Below are 14,341 nucleotides of genomic sequence, written 5' to 3' on the forward strand. Positions count from 1 at the left end.
GGCAGTGCGTTGCGCCACATTCACCGCATGTACCTCACGTCCGAGTGACGACGCCTGGCTGGACGACTCCTTGATCGTCCCCTTTCGGGCATGGGTCAGCGCGCCTTGGAGTACGCGGCGCTCGTGCCCAATCCGCCTTACTGCGGCTTGCTCCCGATCCTGCCGCACCAGGATCCCGGCCTCGAGATCAAGGACACCATCCCCGGCATCAGATGGAAAAAGCACACGCCCCAGTCTGCCCTCCACCAGGAGACTGTCGCGATGATCGAAGAGCGTCTCGCCGGCCGAGTCCTACTGTGCACTGACGGCTCGGTCACAGCGGATGGTTCGGCGGCAGCCGCTTGTTTCGCCCCATCCGTCGGCCTCCGTGAGAAGTGCCGGCTTCCCATAAGTGCCTCCTTCATTGCTGCTGAACTTGCGGCGATTGATCTTGCAGCAAATCAACTCGCTGACTTCCTTCCCCATTCGGCAGCAGTGGTGTGTAACTCTCGTGCCGCCCTCCTCACACTTGCGCGTGGAGAGCACGGCGCCCCCGTTGCGCAACGGCTCGCGCGGAAGTTCGCAGTGATCGTGCGGAATGGGTGTGCTGTTGTGTTCCAGTGGGTGCCGTCCACTCGGAAACGAGACAGTGGACGCGCTCGCCAAGGAGGCTCACCACCCCAGCACACCCGTCTCAGCGTTTATCCGCGCGAGCGATGTTGCGCACCTTCGTATTTCGCGCCATGTGCGCGCTTTACACTCGGACTCACGTGTGGCTACAGGAAACCCCCCACGACCGCTGCCGAAGACCGGCATCAGCAGGCGTGCCCGGGCCTTCCTGCTTCGGCTTCGCACCGACTGTTCCCGCACCGCTGCGAGGCGATTTCACTTCCCCAACAGCGGGAGCCCTTCGTGTGCCGAATGCCTGGCAGAGGAAACGACCGAGCACACCCTGCTTCAGTGCCCCGACTACACCGAACAACGCCGGCGGCTCTTCGACGCCTACGGTCGTCTGGGACTGCCACACGTGAGCCTCGACCACCTCCGGTTTCCCCAGTCCCCCCGCTTGGGGCTCATGCGGGCCTTCGAGGCCCTACTTCAGATCTTCGGCGCCTCTAGTCCTTCGGCATCTCATCGCGCGCCTCTAGCGCGGCCCGCATACACGTGTCCGTGTTTGTTTACGTGTGGGGCCACGCCCACCTTCTCTGAAGCTCGTCACGTTTTGCTCCTGTTGCCTCCCCATGCCGGCTCGCCAGACTGCTATCCCTTTCCCGGCGGCAGCGCGGGCCGCGTCCGAGACAGTCAACTGCGCCCTTTCCCTCCCATACTTTCCTCCTCAATCTTTACCTCCCACTTCCCCATCACCCGCGCGGAGCCGTGTCGGTGCCTTCGTGTTGAAAGACAATATCAGCTCCGCGCTTTTCTCTTCAGTTTCCTCATTCAAGAACCTCTGCCAAGCCCCTGCTCAGCGCTTCATGCATTTCACCGGATCGCGGCACTTTTTGCGCTCCCTCCTGCACTAGTTTGGCGCGTCCGCACAAGTTCGGGTGGCACAAAAGAATAGGACGCCCCCCCCCCCCCCATCGCTTTGCGTATTTCCCCCGCTCTAGCTGTTACAATTTCATTCCCTTTCCGTGTGTGTTCTGGTTGAGGTAGTGTCTTCGAGAGACAGTTATTGTTGGTGGCCTAGTAGAGAGTAATCGGAATGAGTGGCTGCTAACTAGAGATACTACACAAAAATTGATAAAAAGAACAGGTGATTTTGTTTGTCTGGCTAGAGATTATCGCAACTGGAAGATGTACATTATTGAACGAGGCATAAGTAAGCTACAACGGGGATTATTTACACATGTGCACCGAAGGATGTCTCATGGTTCGATTGTGATGCGACTTCCGCAAAGGACATTGTCTTCCGCGAGAGACCTTAACGAATTAGAGCACTTGGCACTCTATTATGGGAAAGCATACAGCCTTCCCAGGATTGGAAGGGAGGGTGGAAAAAGTAAGTAACAATTTAGAGTACTTCGTACTCTACTATGGGAGAGCTTAAAGCCGTCCCAGATTTTATGCAGTTTATACGATGACCCAGAAAGCTCGAAAAATAACGAAAGGTATACTCAGACGTCAGCACACAGAAGCGGGCTTGTGTCACTGGTGATTCAAAAAAAGAAATTAATGATCTGGCATATTTTAGGGCATATTCTTGCGTCAATTTTCTGCCAGAGACAATGCTTTAGTAAGAGGCGTCAAACTTTTATTTTGAAATACGGTCATATTTCACATTAGTAGAGAGCAAGCACCTGCAAACGAAACAAAATACAGCTGGCACGACTCCTTTTCAGAGGTTAGGAACAGGCGCTTCATGGTTCTGTAGTGGAGATTTCTATCAGTGTGCTCCCACGGCCCATACGTGATATTGCATGGAAGAGTAGAAGCACACGCGCTTTTATGGCACTCTTCCTAGGACTTGGCACTGTCGGTGATACCAATGGGGGGAGGGGGTGCAAGTTCCGTTTGGTGTTGATACGCAGGGTGATGAAGTGGAGGTAGGCTCTACATTACGGCAAATTCTCTTGCTGATCTTAAAGCGACAATCAATCTGTGATAAAATATATCGCGGACGAGGTACAAATTGTTTATTGTTCATTAAGTTCCTATTTCAGCTATGATATCCTTAACCCCCGTTTGTTCCCTAATCCACGCTGCTCTATTCTTGTCTCTTAAGGTTACACCTACCATTTTTCTTTCCATTGCTCGCTGCGTCGTCCTCAATTAAGCTGAACCCTCTTTGTAAGTCTCCAGGTTTCTGCTGCGATATCCGGTTAAGGATATTATAGCTGAAATCAAGGAGAGGGAATGAACATGGGCCGGGCATGTAGCGCGTAGACTGGATAACCACTGGTTATTAAGGGTAACTGACTGGATTCCCATGGAAGGCAAGCGGGTTAGGGGGAGGCAGAAGGTTAGGTGGGCAGATGATATGAAGAAGTTTGCTGGTATAAATTGGCAGCAGCAAGCACAGGACCGGGTTAACTGGTGGTACATGGGAGAGGCAACACTAACAAGACGAAAATAATAAAATCCTATGCGACGCGTGCCGCTGTTCTGACTTGATTACTACCCGCACCTTAGCGAAACGTGCCATGGATGCGATATAAAATATTTGTATCCGAGTTTAAGTCGTATTACTAATTTATATATCGATCATTTCGCTCGCTACTGAGAACATTTGTCGCAAGAATCCGACCACATGGTTAGCTTGTTAACTATAAAACCTGCGAGTAAACTCTGCAAATGGGTTGCGGTTATTTGCATGCAGGAGTGCGGGCAGAAATTTATATCGGGAGGAGGGTGAAGGCAATTCTATGATCTCAAGGTGGTGTCGCGCAGGTAGATATGGTCGAGTGTCATTTTGTGCTTTGAATGTCATGGCAATAAAAAGAAATATGGAGAAGGGGGGATGGTTTTCGACGCTCCAAGGGGGCCCTGAGAGTAAGGTGCCGTGACCCCTTTCAGAGATTGTGACAGCCGGTGGTAAGAATATGGTTCATAAATTTTCGCTCCTCACTCCGCGGCGGCGCGAACACACTGTTTTTCCCACATTTCCTACTGACGTAGCGGCTGTTCTCTTTGTTTTATATAGTTGAATTCTATATCATCGAAAAGCTCGACTTTCGCAAATATCAAATATGTTTCTTAAAGTGAAGTCATTTGTTACTATTTTGAGGTGGACAGGCAAGAATAAGCGCCAGTTACATGACTTGGGCTGACAGTGGCTCAGTTGTGACCATCTTGTGAAACATCTCCTACAGATACAGCACTGTTTATTGCACAACACATTCAGGACATATTCAACTATTTCCCCAAAGTAGCAAAAGTTATTTAGGACTTTAACTTGATTGTTGGTCATCTTCTGAAAACAGCCACATTTAGTAACCTTAGCTTGAGACTGGCCGCTAACTACTCTCCAGAGGAGGTTCCTTTTCTTGACGTGCATAGAAAACAACATTCCCCACTTGAGCGTTTAGTTTCATTGATTTACGCTTTCTGGTTTTTTATTTGTAGTGATCTAAATTGGGCAATTTTTTCTATACATTGAGCTCTCACTGCCTAATTTCGTGGCAAGCTTCTGAAGTTCTCTGGCTGAATTTGCACATAGATGAACCAGAGCACCTGATATATTTTCTCAACGTAGCGTTTTTCAATAAAGCTTGAAGAAACGCGAAACAAAGCTCGTAAATTGTTTTAATTTATCATGCTCCAAACGCCAACTAAAGCACAGTTCTTCAAACTGCGTTGAAATCTCAGCATGAATAGCGTACTGTACAATAGTTGCCGTTTCCAGATAAAGTTACATACACTAGTCATTCATAAATAGAGCATGACCACTGAGAAATCTACTTTTACCACTACATATAGTTCTACCACTACATATACATACATACCACTACATATATAGGAACCTTATCATTCCTGGCTTAGTGGCGGCGCCTGGTGTCGTTTTTGACATTACTGCAGGCAAGATGGTGACAGTGGAACGACCACCTTAAATGCTCACATTATGTGGCGGTGTAGTCACTGAATCAAGGCTTCATTCTGGGATGCCCCGTTTAGTTATACGAACAGTCCACATTGGGAGCATATGCCACATGGTTTTCACTCAGAAAATGCCTACATCTCGTGCAAGAAACAAGTTCGAGAGTACTGCATCGTGGCCTCTGCATGCAGTGTGGGCCAACGTTTTATAGACCTAGTTCTAGAAACGTTGGTGTGGGCCTACTTAGAAGTGTGGCAGCTTGGGCTAGTTGGTATGGCATGAGTCCGCATGACGATAGTTATAGCGCGAGAACAAAACGATGACACAATGTCCTTCGTGTCTTTCGTGTCCTTCTTGTCTCTGTGTCGTCGTTTTGTTCTCGCGCTATAACTATCGTCGTGGGCCTGCTGTATGTATTTTGTAAACAGGTAGCATCTCTAAACAATTATGTCTTTTGTTTTTGGCTTGTTTCAAGAATGTTTATCGAAAAGTTCATGGGGGATCGTCCCACTGCGTGTTTTCATTAACCACTGTCAGGTAAACTTTTGAAAAATGAGCTGTATTATTCATTATACTTTGCAAGTGGGACGCTTTGTAACTTTTTGCCTCTATAATAAATAGGTTTGTTCTACTCAGTTAACTTCTCTTTGACCTATTGGTCATGTGGCCGTGATTCATTATACAGATTCCGAATCGCTTCTTGAAGCCAGCCTGCTCAAGGTAGGTTGAAGTGTAGTGTTTATTTTATCCTGTTTTAAATTAACTTCATAAATGTTTTGTATATATACTGAAAGGAAGTGGATGGATCTGGGTCTATAACTCTTTCAAGTCTAACATCTCTCCTCTTGTGTAGTAATGTCATGCTACCAATTTTCCTGCTCACTGGCTTATTCGTGGTATTAAGACATGTGCGTAGAGTCACGAGTTTCTACAGCATAAAATCCCCTTCATTTTTGTATAAATGGACAGTTATACAATCTTGTTTGGCTGCTTGTACATGAATACCTCTTATAGGTTTTCTAATCTTAATTATAGGTCGTACATATGGAGCTCCACTGTCTTGTGCTACTTTAGTTTCATTTGAGGATATACGAGCTGTCTGTTAACTGTACATTCCCATGTAGATGTTGATGCTTGTACCTTTACTCTGTCGTTGAAGTTACCGACCACTTTCTCGAGCTTATCTTTTAATGCATGCATTCTTGCCCTTGCTTTCCAAGGTCTCCTAATAGCTTCTCCTTTTTGCTGCTTTTTTTTTACTCCTGCCTCCATCTCTTTCACGTGATAATTTGTTTTGTCTCTGACTTTTTTTTTTGCTCGCCAGCTTTATTAAATAATAACCTCAGCATGCTCTATTCTTTATCTTGAGTTAGTCGCTTCCATCTGTTGTTTGTTTGTGGAGGAGTTTCCTAGCCACTCCTCATGCTTTGTGAAAAAAACAGATAAGGGGAAAGCAAAGACTGCTCGGAACAGTTTAGCCAAATCTTGCAGTTGTGCATGGCAAGGAGTGTCCACTAGTAAAACGCAAGGTTGGCATTTTCCTATACGCCCACTCTTCATGCAGAAGGCCATACTCATGCTCTTCGAAGGGCTGTCATGCAGATCTTCTTTCACACAACAGATTGCTGTTATTGACTGATAGCTGGCATAAACTAAGAGTGGTGTTTGGATCAGATGCTCTTCTTGCCATAATGAACTGCCATTTTCCAGATGACGTGATCTATAGTCTGCTAAAATTGCATAGTTGCAACATTAGCGCGCTCCGGAATCTACTTTGGAGGGAGTGATTGCATGTGGTTCATGGTGGTTTTTATGGTAATGACATGTGCGGGACGTAGCTTCCTTCCTTTGTCATCCCCCTAAATGTAACTCACAGCGTGCTTATTGGGATAAAATAAAAGGGAAAGGGTGTAAGGTGTGCAATAAATACTTGTAACTTCACTAGTTTTTAACGGATTAGAAACATTTAGTGGCTATCACTTCCATCAAGGCTTATATACTGGGATACTGAGGTCCATCTATGATTACCTTAAAAAGTTCTTCAGGACGCCTTCACATTGGGAGGGTTTCTTTACTTCAACTGCTGCTTCTCATGTCATTTTTTATGGTTTCCGTCATTCACTTTGTAGGCCATTCTAAAATTGTCTGTTTTTATTCTGACTGCGTCTAGGCGGCATGTTTTTTGTGGTTAATTCTACTCCTGATTTACTCATGTTAACGGCTATTTGTGCCTGTAGCCTATAATCACTACCTTTTACACTTAGCCTATCATGTCTCAGTCTTGTTCTACGCCTGTATATTTGCATAAAATAAAACCTATTTTGTTTCTTGTTTCTCCTATAGGGCTTTTCTGTGTTCTATTCCTGTGCTTGCTGTAGGTGTTATTACGTAAAGTTGACTTCATTTGAGTAAATATACTACAATGCACTGGGGAGGAATTTTTGTCTTTTATATGAGGTGTCTCTTAGAAGCAGGGTACCATGTTTTCATTTTCTTTCTTGTCAACCTCTATTGCAATGTAGGCCCACTGGTGTCTTTTGTACCAATTTGCATTTACATCTGTGTCTCTTACGAAGGGGGTTCGATTGTAACATCTCTGCTCTATTTTTTCCTGGAGCTAATAATGTAGTTACCGGTTGCATCTTTCCTTTTCTGTATTCCTCCAACTTTTGCATTGTTGTTCATCACTATGGTTTACTTAGTATGCACCTTTTACATTTCTATTGAACATTCTCATAGAACTGTACTACTCGTTGGTTTTCATGGCTAGACATTGGAGTGTATCATTGTACTTCTTTCAGGTTATATTTTCTGTTTAGTATTAACACACTGCTTGCTACCTTTTCTTTGATACTGTAGAGTTTGCCAGTATTGCCTGCAGTGTCTTTGTCAATCAGCTACACCATGCCGATCTCCTTGCTTTCGTAGAACCCTCTGTGACAAAGTACATCTCTGTTGCTCATTATCACGTAAGCTTTCCTAGTTCTGGTGACCTCACTGACACCCCTTAAATCCTAGCTAGTTTATGCTTTCAAGTTCCTTCAGTAGCCTTTCCAATATTATTGCTGCTCTTGACAGGATTCTCGCATCGAATCTTTCGAGGTTCAGTTGGACTGGTGGCCTGGTCAGATCCAGGTATTATTAAAACCCTCCACTGCGTTATTAAAACCCTCCACTGCATTCCCAGCCTGATTGCTGCCGTGATCAGATGTTTTGCAGCTGTTGAATTCAAGTCATGTGTGTGTTGGAATGGGACCTTCATTTACGAAATGGTGGCCAGATGCTGTAGCATTTTTGCTAGTGAAGACTTGAGAGAAAACATCAGGCCTGGACAGAACATGCAGCACAGTCACAGTGAAGTATGAAAGATCAGCCTCTGTAGAGTCTTTATTAAACACTCTTGAGGCAAATACTACAAGTACACTTGCATGGCACCCAATTTGGCCTAAATCATAATTTTTTGTGAAGTAGAAAAGCACTCATTACACCAATATTTGTTATTCTGCGCAGAAGTAAGTTGCCCGCTGCACATGTAAGGCATCATGTGCACCTTGTTGCTGTGGTGGCCGATGACGATGGGAAAGTTATGTCTGATCTTTTTGTAACGAGTTGAAAGCTTTAAACATCCCACTAGTTACATAATTCGTATTGTGTGACACCCGGTCATTATTTTACCCTACTGCCACACTATATCACAAATGTTATCGTAGCAAAACAGCCATTTGGGCTAGCTGGTAATGATTGGGCTAGTAGGTAGCGTCTGTGTTGTTGTTCTCTTCTCTTGTACCTGTTTCATACTGCGCCTCACTTTGTGCATTTATTTGTGTTAACATTTGTTACATAGCTACATTATATATTGTCCTACCATGCTATATTACAAATGTTAATGTGATTTCTTTGTAACTAATATGAGTACATTTGAGACATTTGAGAAGTACCCACAACACCATAAATCATCATAATCTTTTTGTAGTAGGGAAGCACTCACTGCGCCATTCTTTTTTATTCCTCAAAGAAGCACAGTGACCGCTATACCCCTGTAAGGAATTATGTAGACCGCTTCACCTGCAAAAGAGCAACCCTCTCAACCGCACTAGGCCAGCTGAACAACCATCTCCTGACAGAGAACAAAATCCCGGGGCCCTGGCCTATCCAGTCCGCATCACAGGCCGTCCTGAGGGCGCTGTTGCAGTTTCTGCGAGCAACTGGACTTCGAGACAAACTGTGACTGTTTGTGGACAACATTGCTTCTTCGTGCTTGTATAGTGCTCCAGTCGCTACATTTGTTTCCCTTGTGTCACAAACTCTTCTTCTTCACTTTCATTCTTTTACACTCCTTCTCAAGCACAAGGTAGCAAACCAGAGTCCTCTTCTGCTTAACTTCCCTGTCTTTCCTTTATCTTTCTCTCTCTCTCTCTTTGCTGATGGCATTGACAAAAAATTCTAATTGAGCCTTTTGTAATAGGCTCGATGCATTCAATAACCCACTTGTTGTACAATTCTCATTGTGTGACATTTGGTTGTTATTTTGCTCTTCTAAAACACTCTACTACACATTTTCTTGGGATTCCGTCCCTGAAGTTAAGCCTGCATAGGGCATGCTTCCAAAAGTGTTTCAAGCACCAGCGTGGCTTTCTGGTAGAATACTGGGCTGCCACAAAGAGGGCTCTTGTTCAAACACCATTCTATGCAAGATATTGTTTTTATTATTTCGCATGGTAGTTGTTGTGGTGGTGGTGGACAGTTATAGGCAATCAAAAATAGCTTTTGTTGTGATCCTACAACAGCTTTCGCTGTAAAATATTTAATTAAATGGCATTAGCATGTGTCTGTGTGCACAGATAATGTTGAACAATCTCTATTTGTAGGAGATTCCCTTTGCTACTAATGACCAAGTTGCCGCTCTAAACAATTCAAGTCACACTAATTTATATTAAAGTATTGCAAGATTAATTTATTTGATGGGAAATATTCAAGAAAACTTCTGGAAAAATATGGCCTAGGCAAAAAAAGGAAGGAGTAAGAAGGAAAACTAACTGGCGTGTGCAGGTGTTGAGAAGCAGTAAATATGAGTTTTTACTTTGGCTGCCTGCCTGAGCAACAATTTGACGTGTTTATGTCATGACATAGACACGAGTTGTGCGTTCCCAGAACACTTCATGCACGTCAAGCACGTTCAGAATAAACCTACCTGACACAGAGAGGAAAGTGTTTTTCACTCAGTTGTCAGTCATGGAGCTCACCATATTTTACATTGCTACAACTGTATCATCTGATTGCCAAGCGTCTACTGGCACCTAATTGTCACAGGCAAGCGTAAGCTTTGTGTTAAACGTGTTTGCTTGCATGAGTTGACATGACAGGAACCACACAGTGACTTCGTGCAATTTTCATGGTTATATTTCTCGAAAATGCACACGCTTTCCCTTTTGCTAAGTCTGATTTTGTGCTTAAGAATGGGAGTATTTTCGAACTGCCAATGTGGCATCACATACTAACAGGACCATTGTGAGGTGTACATTTGGATTAAAAAATTTCATGAGCAATATAAAAAGTTTCTTCCAGCTTAAACAGTTGCTTGGAGACTTCAAAAAAATCTTAAAAAGGTCTCGTACCTGCTGTGATGGGCTACGCCAAGAAATACTTCTGTTAAGGTCATTCACTGCAGTCTTAGTATTTTCTAAGATTAGGCCCCTAGGAGGTGATTATTGTTGTTTCATACATCTGTATAGCTTGAGCCTCGCTTTCAAGAATAGAACATGATAGCGTAATCAAACCCTGTTTATATTGCCTTTCCAATTTTTAGTCTCGTCTCACTTCTCAGTGAAAACCTAAGCTGTGCTGCAAAGGAAGCCAAAATGTGGAGGCCCTTCATGTCCAATATTCATGCACACAACATGACCAAACACAGTTGCACAGTGGGACAATGCCGGTTAAAGGCGCAGCGATGGACCTTTTGTGCCATCCTATGGGTGCTGTATTAAGCCGTAGAAGAACCTCTAAAATGTGTGTACCAGCAATGCTGAATGGTTTATATAAATAGCTCGCCATTAGTAGCTAGGCAATGTATGTGTGGTGGGCAGTTTGCTTTACTCCGTGGAGCAAGGGGCGCAGGTTTGATTCCCCAGTTCCACTTGTCCAAAATTTCATCATTTGCACTTACCCCAAATTTTCACTCATGAACAGCGTTGATTTTTTGCTCACAACTGAAGACGCTGACCATCGGCATACCTTCAGTTGCTGACACCCGCAATACAGACACCGGAATTTCTGCAAAATGACCTTTTTAATGCTATCACATGAATAAATAATTCGTGAGCCATTCCACTCTGCGTAGGTAGATCACCAGTAAAGCTGTATAGCACATGAATCTATTTATTTCTTTATCTATTTACACTTGTATCTGTAGCTTTTTAAATTTATATTCATGCATTTATGTGATGTTAGTACGCATTCATGTATGAATTAAGCTATGTGCAATTACATGCTATGTGCTGTATTAATATTATTAATTTACCACATTTTAAACTTTGTGTTCGCTGTATTTTGTGTGCATAATATTTTGGTAAAATGTTCACTGTGCTATATTTATATGGTACCCACTCTTGCCTATGGCTTCATTGTGAAGCCAGCAGGAAGTCTGCAAATAAATAAATAAAATCATGGGCTCCGTTAAACAATTTCACCTCAATTCGCCTGGGCCAGAACTTCTGCGTGCTGGTTATTTTGTTGCTTATGTATTTGTTTAAATGCATATTAATGAATGAATTGATTTTGTTTATTTATGCAATTATTTATTCTGCCTATTTAATTTTTGCTTGCCCTATTTCAGTGGTACATACCTGATAAGTTTTCTGTTGAGTAGGTAATCATTTACTGAGTTCACAGAGATGCGATATACGTACTCACTCTTCTTATTATTCTTAAAATTCCAGTCACATCTACCAAGGGGTTTTTCCTGTTTGCCAGCTGCCACTTGAGCTCAGTCTGGGTGCCCACGACTCCTTCATTTTTTATTTATTTCTAGATAAAGGCCATTCATGGAGACGATAATGTTCTCTTGAATAGGTAACTCTTTTACAGAGTTACGATTGGTTGAGTTATATACAGTTAATGTAAAAGTGATTGTTGAGTATGTTTGCAAATTTTTCGAACAGAAACGGAAATAAAAAGTACTTTTATAGCGTTTGACTACACCTGATGCAGAGCCTAAACATGGCGCAAAAAGCTTCCTACTTCTTAAAAAAATAATAAAGAAGAACCTATTAAAATATAGCTGAAAGTATGAGCAGTATAATTTCTATATAGCATGTAAATTTTTGCTAAATAGGTTTATCATTAAAGAAAACCGATGTTAATACCAATCGCCCCTCAAAAAGGTTGTTGAGGTTTTAATAGAGTGACTTTACATCTGAACTCTGTTACCTCACAAATCTGCTACTGCACTTTTTTACGTCTGTTATCTAGACCTATAAATGAAGTTACCACACAAAATACATGCTTTCTCTCATCTTTCATTACCAAGAGCACACTGGAAGCTACACAGAGAAGGATGGCAAGGGGCTGGTGCACTGCCCAAGAGTTATGCTCACATGTCATGACCTTTAGCATTTTTTTTCCTTTTCTGGACAGAAATGGTCGCTACTTCTTGTTGACATTTGTGACACCAACATGTGGTAACATCCCATGGGTGGCCGCAATACATACCCACAATGGCATGCAGCCTCAAGGTCATAAGCTGGTGTGCCATTCATGAGATCTGCCAATGCCTGTCGGGCCTGCTGTCGCCCACTTGCTGTGTAGTTCGCTGAGGTAAGCAACTTTTAACTGTCTTAGAGACAAAATTTAAGTTTCTTACTACATGGAGTGCAGTAATAATCGACACACATTTTCACACAATCCTTGACTGCAGATGGGCTGTGTTTTCTGACTATTTTTGAAAAGTGTTGCATGGTTGTTTTAAGCAGGAAAACTTGAAAGGGCCCTGCAACACTTTTCTGAGTTATAACAGAATAGTCTCACTATTAGTGCATGACGCTTCGTGAATCACATGCCACAAAATTTTTTAGAATCCGTCAAGTATGAGCATAGTTACAGGTATCTGTCATACACTTTACATGCTTTCTCTCTCCTTTTGTGCCAGCACGTGCACTGTATGGGATGACATCTTGCAGCAAACACGGTAACTGCGTAGTGAATCGGCCACCCACCGTGGACGTCGGTATATATCGCAGAAATTTTAGTACAATACGGCGTCATTTTGTAGAGAGAGGAGGGAGGGATTTCTAGCTTGCAAATTAAAAGTAAATTCTAGGCTGCATGCTACATGATAATGTTTAGCTCACATATTCTCAGAAGTCTCGAATACAGATTGGCAGTGTTTTCTGTCTATGCTCAAAAACAGTAGTAAGGCCCCTTTAAGATTGCTAGTTTGGCAGTTGACTAGTTTATAAACAATATACCTAAGAAATGCTGAGCAGCTTCTGAAGTTTACCTATAGTAAATCATCACTGTAAAGAGCAGTGAAAAAAGAAAGGCTGTTATGTGACTACATACTAATTTATGACTGGTCTTCCAATATTATTTTTGCCATTTCACGAAGTGGGGCAATCATTCAACTAACATACTGGTACCACTGATACTGACACACCTGCGATAAAACTTCTATATAATGCAGCTCGCCCAGCTTACTAATCAATTTATAGCATAAGTATCATCGAAAGTGTGTTTATGCAGGGTGTTTTTTTTAATGAGATAATATGTTTTTCTTATACAAATGTCGTGACAGTCATCCTTCTCGTATCTTGGCACACAAGCTGTTTTTTGAAGCGGGCATGCTTTGAAAAAGCTAAAGAGACATTGAAGAGACTGATTAACACAAAATTGTTAATCACATTTTTTTATTATTATTGACTTGAGGAACCTTGTTTATCAGGGAGAGTTGTAGGCTGTGACAATTTATGTAATATCAATTTTCTTTGGAAATGAAAAAAGTTGCACCTAATTTGGTATATGTGTCATCAAATTTTAAAGGGGTAACACTTTTTTTAGCATGGTCAGAAAACACTGCGGATCAGTAGTTGAGGCTCTGGAGAACATGGGATCAAAAAATTGTAGCACAGCACCCAGCCTGGAATTTTCCAATAATTCCTAAAGTCAGCTAGAAATCGCTCGCTTTTCTTTTGACAAATGATGGCAGTAAATGCAAATCACAAAGTTCATGCCCATTGGCTAATTTGGGCATTGTGAGCTGCATAAACACGGCCCAGTGAAATGCTGCTACATGCCTGCATGCTCCTTCATTTTTACACTGAACGTAAGCTGTGCATTTATTGAAAAAAAGAAATGGAACAAAGTGCTCAAGGTCGTGAGTGCACTGACGAACAGTTGTAACTTCTTGCCCACTTGTCATCACCCACCAAAATATTTTGACTGCAGTTAATCCATGAGGCAGTCATCCTTTTATGAAGACATTCAAAAACTTGAAGAAGTGTTACAAAGCCCCTTTAAGGCTCATAGCAAAGCTCTCCACACCCGGTGCGAAGCAAGCACGACTGCTCTGTAATGTCGCACTAGAATGTCCCCTAACAAGAAATTCATGATTCAATTTTAATAAAGGTGCGTCGCGGCAGCGTGTCATCATAGAGTGGTCAGTCATCTTACTTGTACCAGCGAATCACCTTACCTTTACCTGTGATCTTTAGCACTTACCTGTTTCTGCTGCACTGCACAACAAGAAAACCTTGATATCCAACTTTCCTTTCTCTGCGCAGCATATAACTCAAGAGCAGCCACTGTGACACTTTCGCAGACTGGCAAAAGAGT

This window comes from Rhipicephalus microplus, chromosome X (genome assembly GCF_043290135.1).
Source record: "Rhipicephalus microplus isolate Deutch F79 chromosome X, USDA_Rmic, whole genome shotgun sequence".
Taxonomy (NCBI): domain Eukaryota; kingdom Metazoa; phylum Arthropoda; class Arachnida; order Ixodida; family Ixodidae; genus Rhipicephalus; species Rhipicephalus microplus.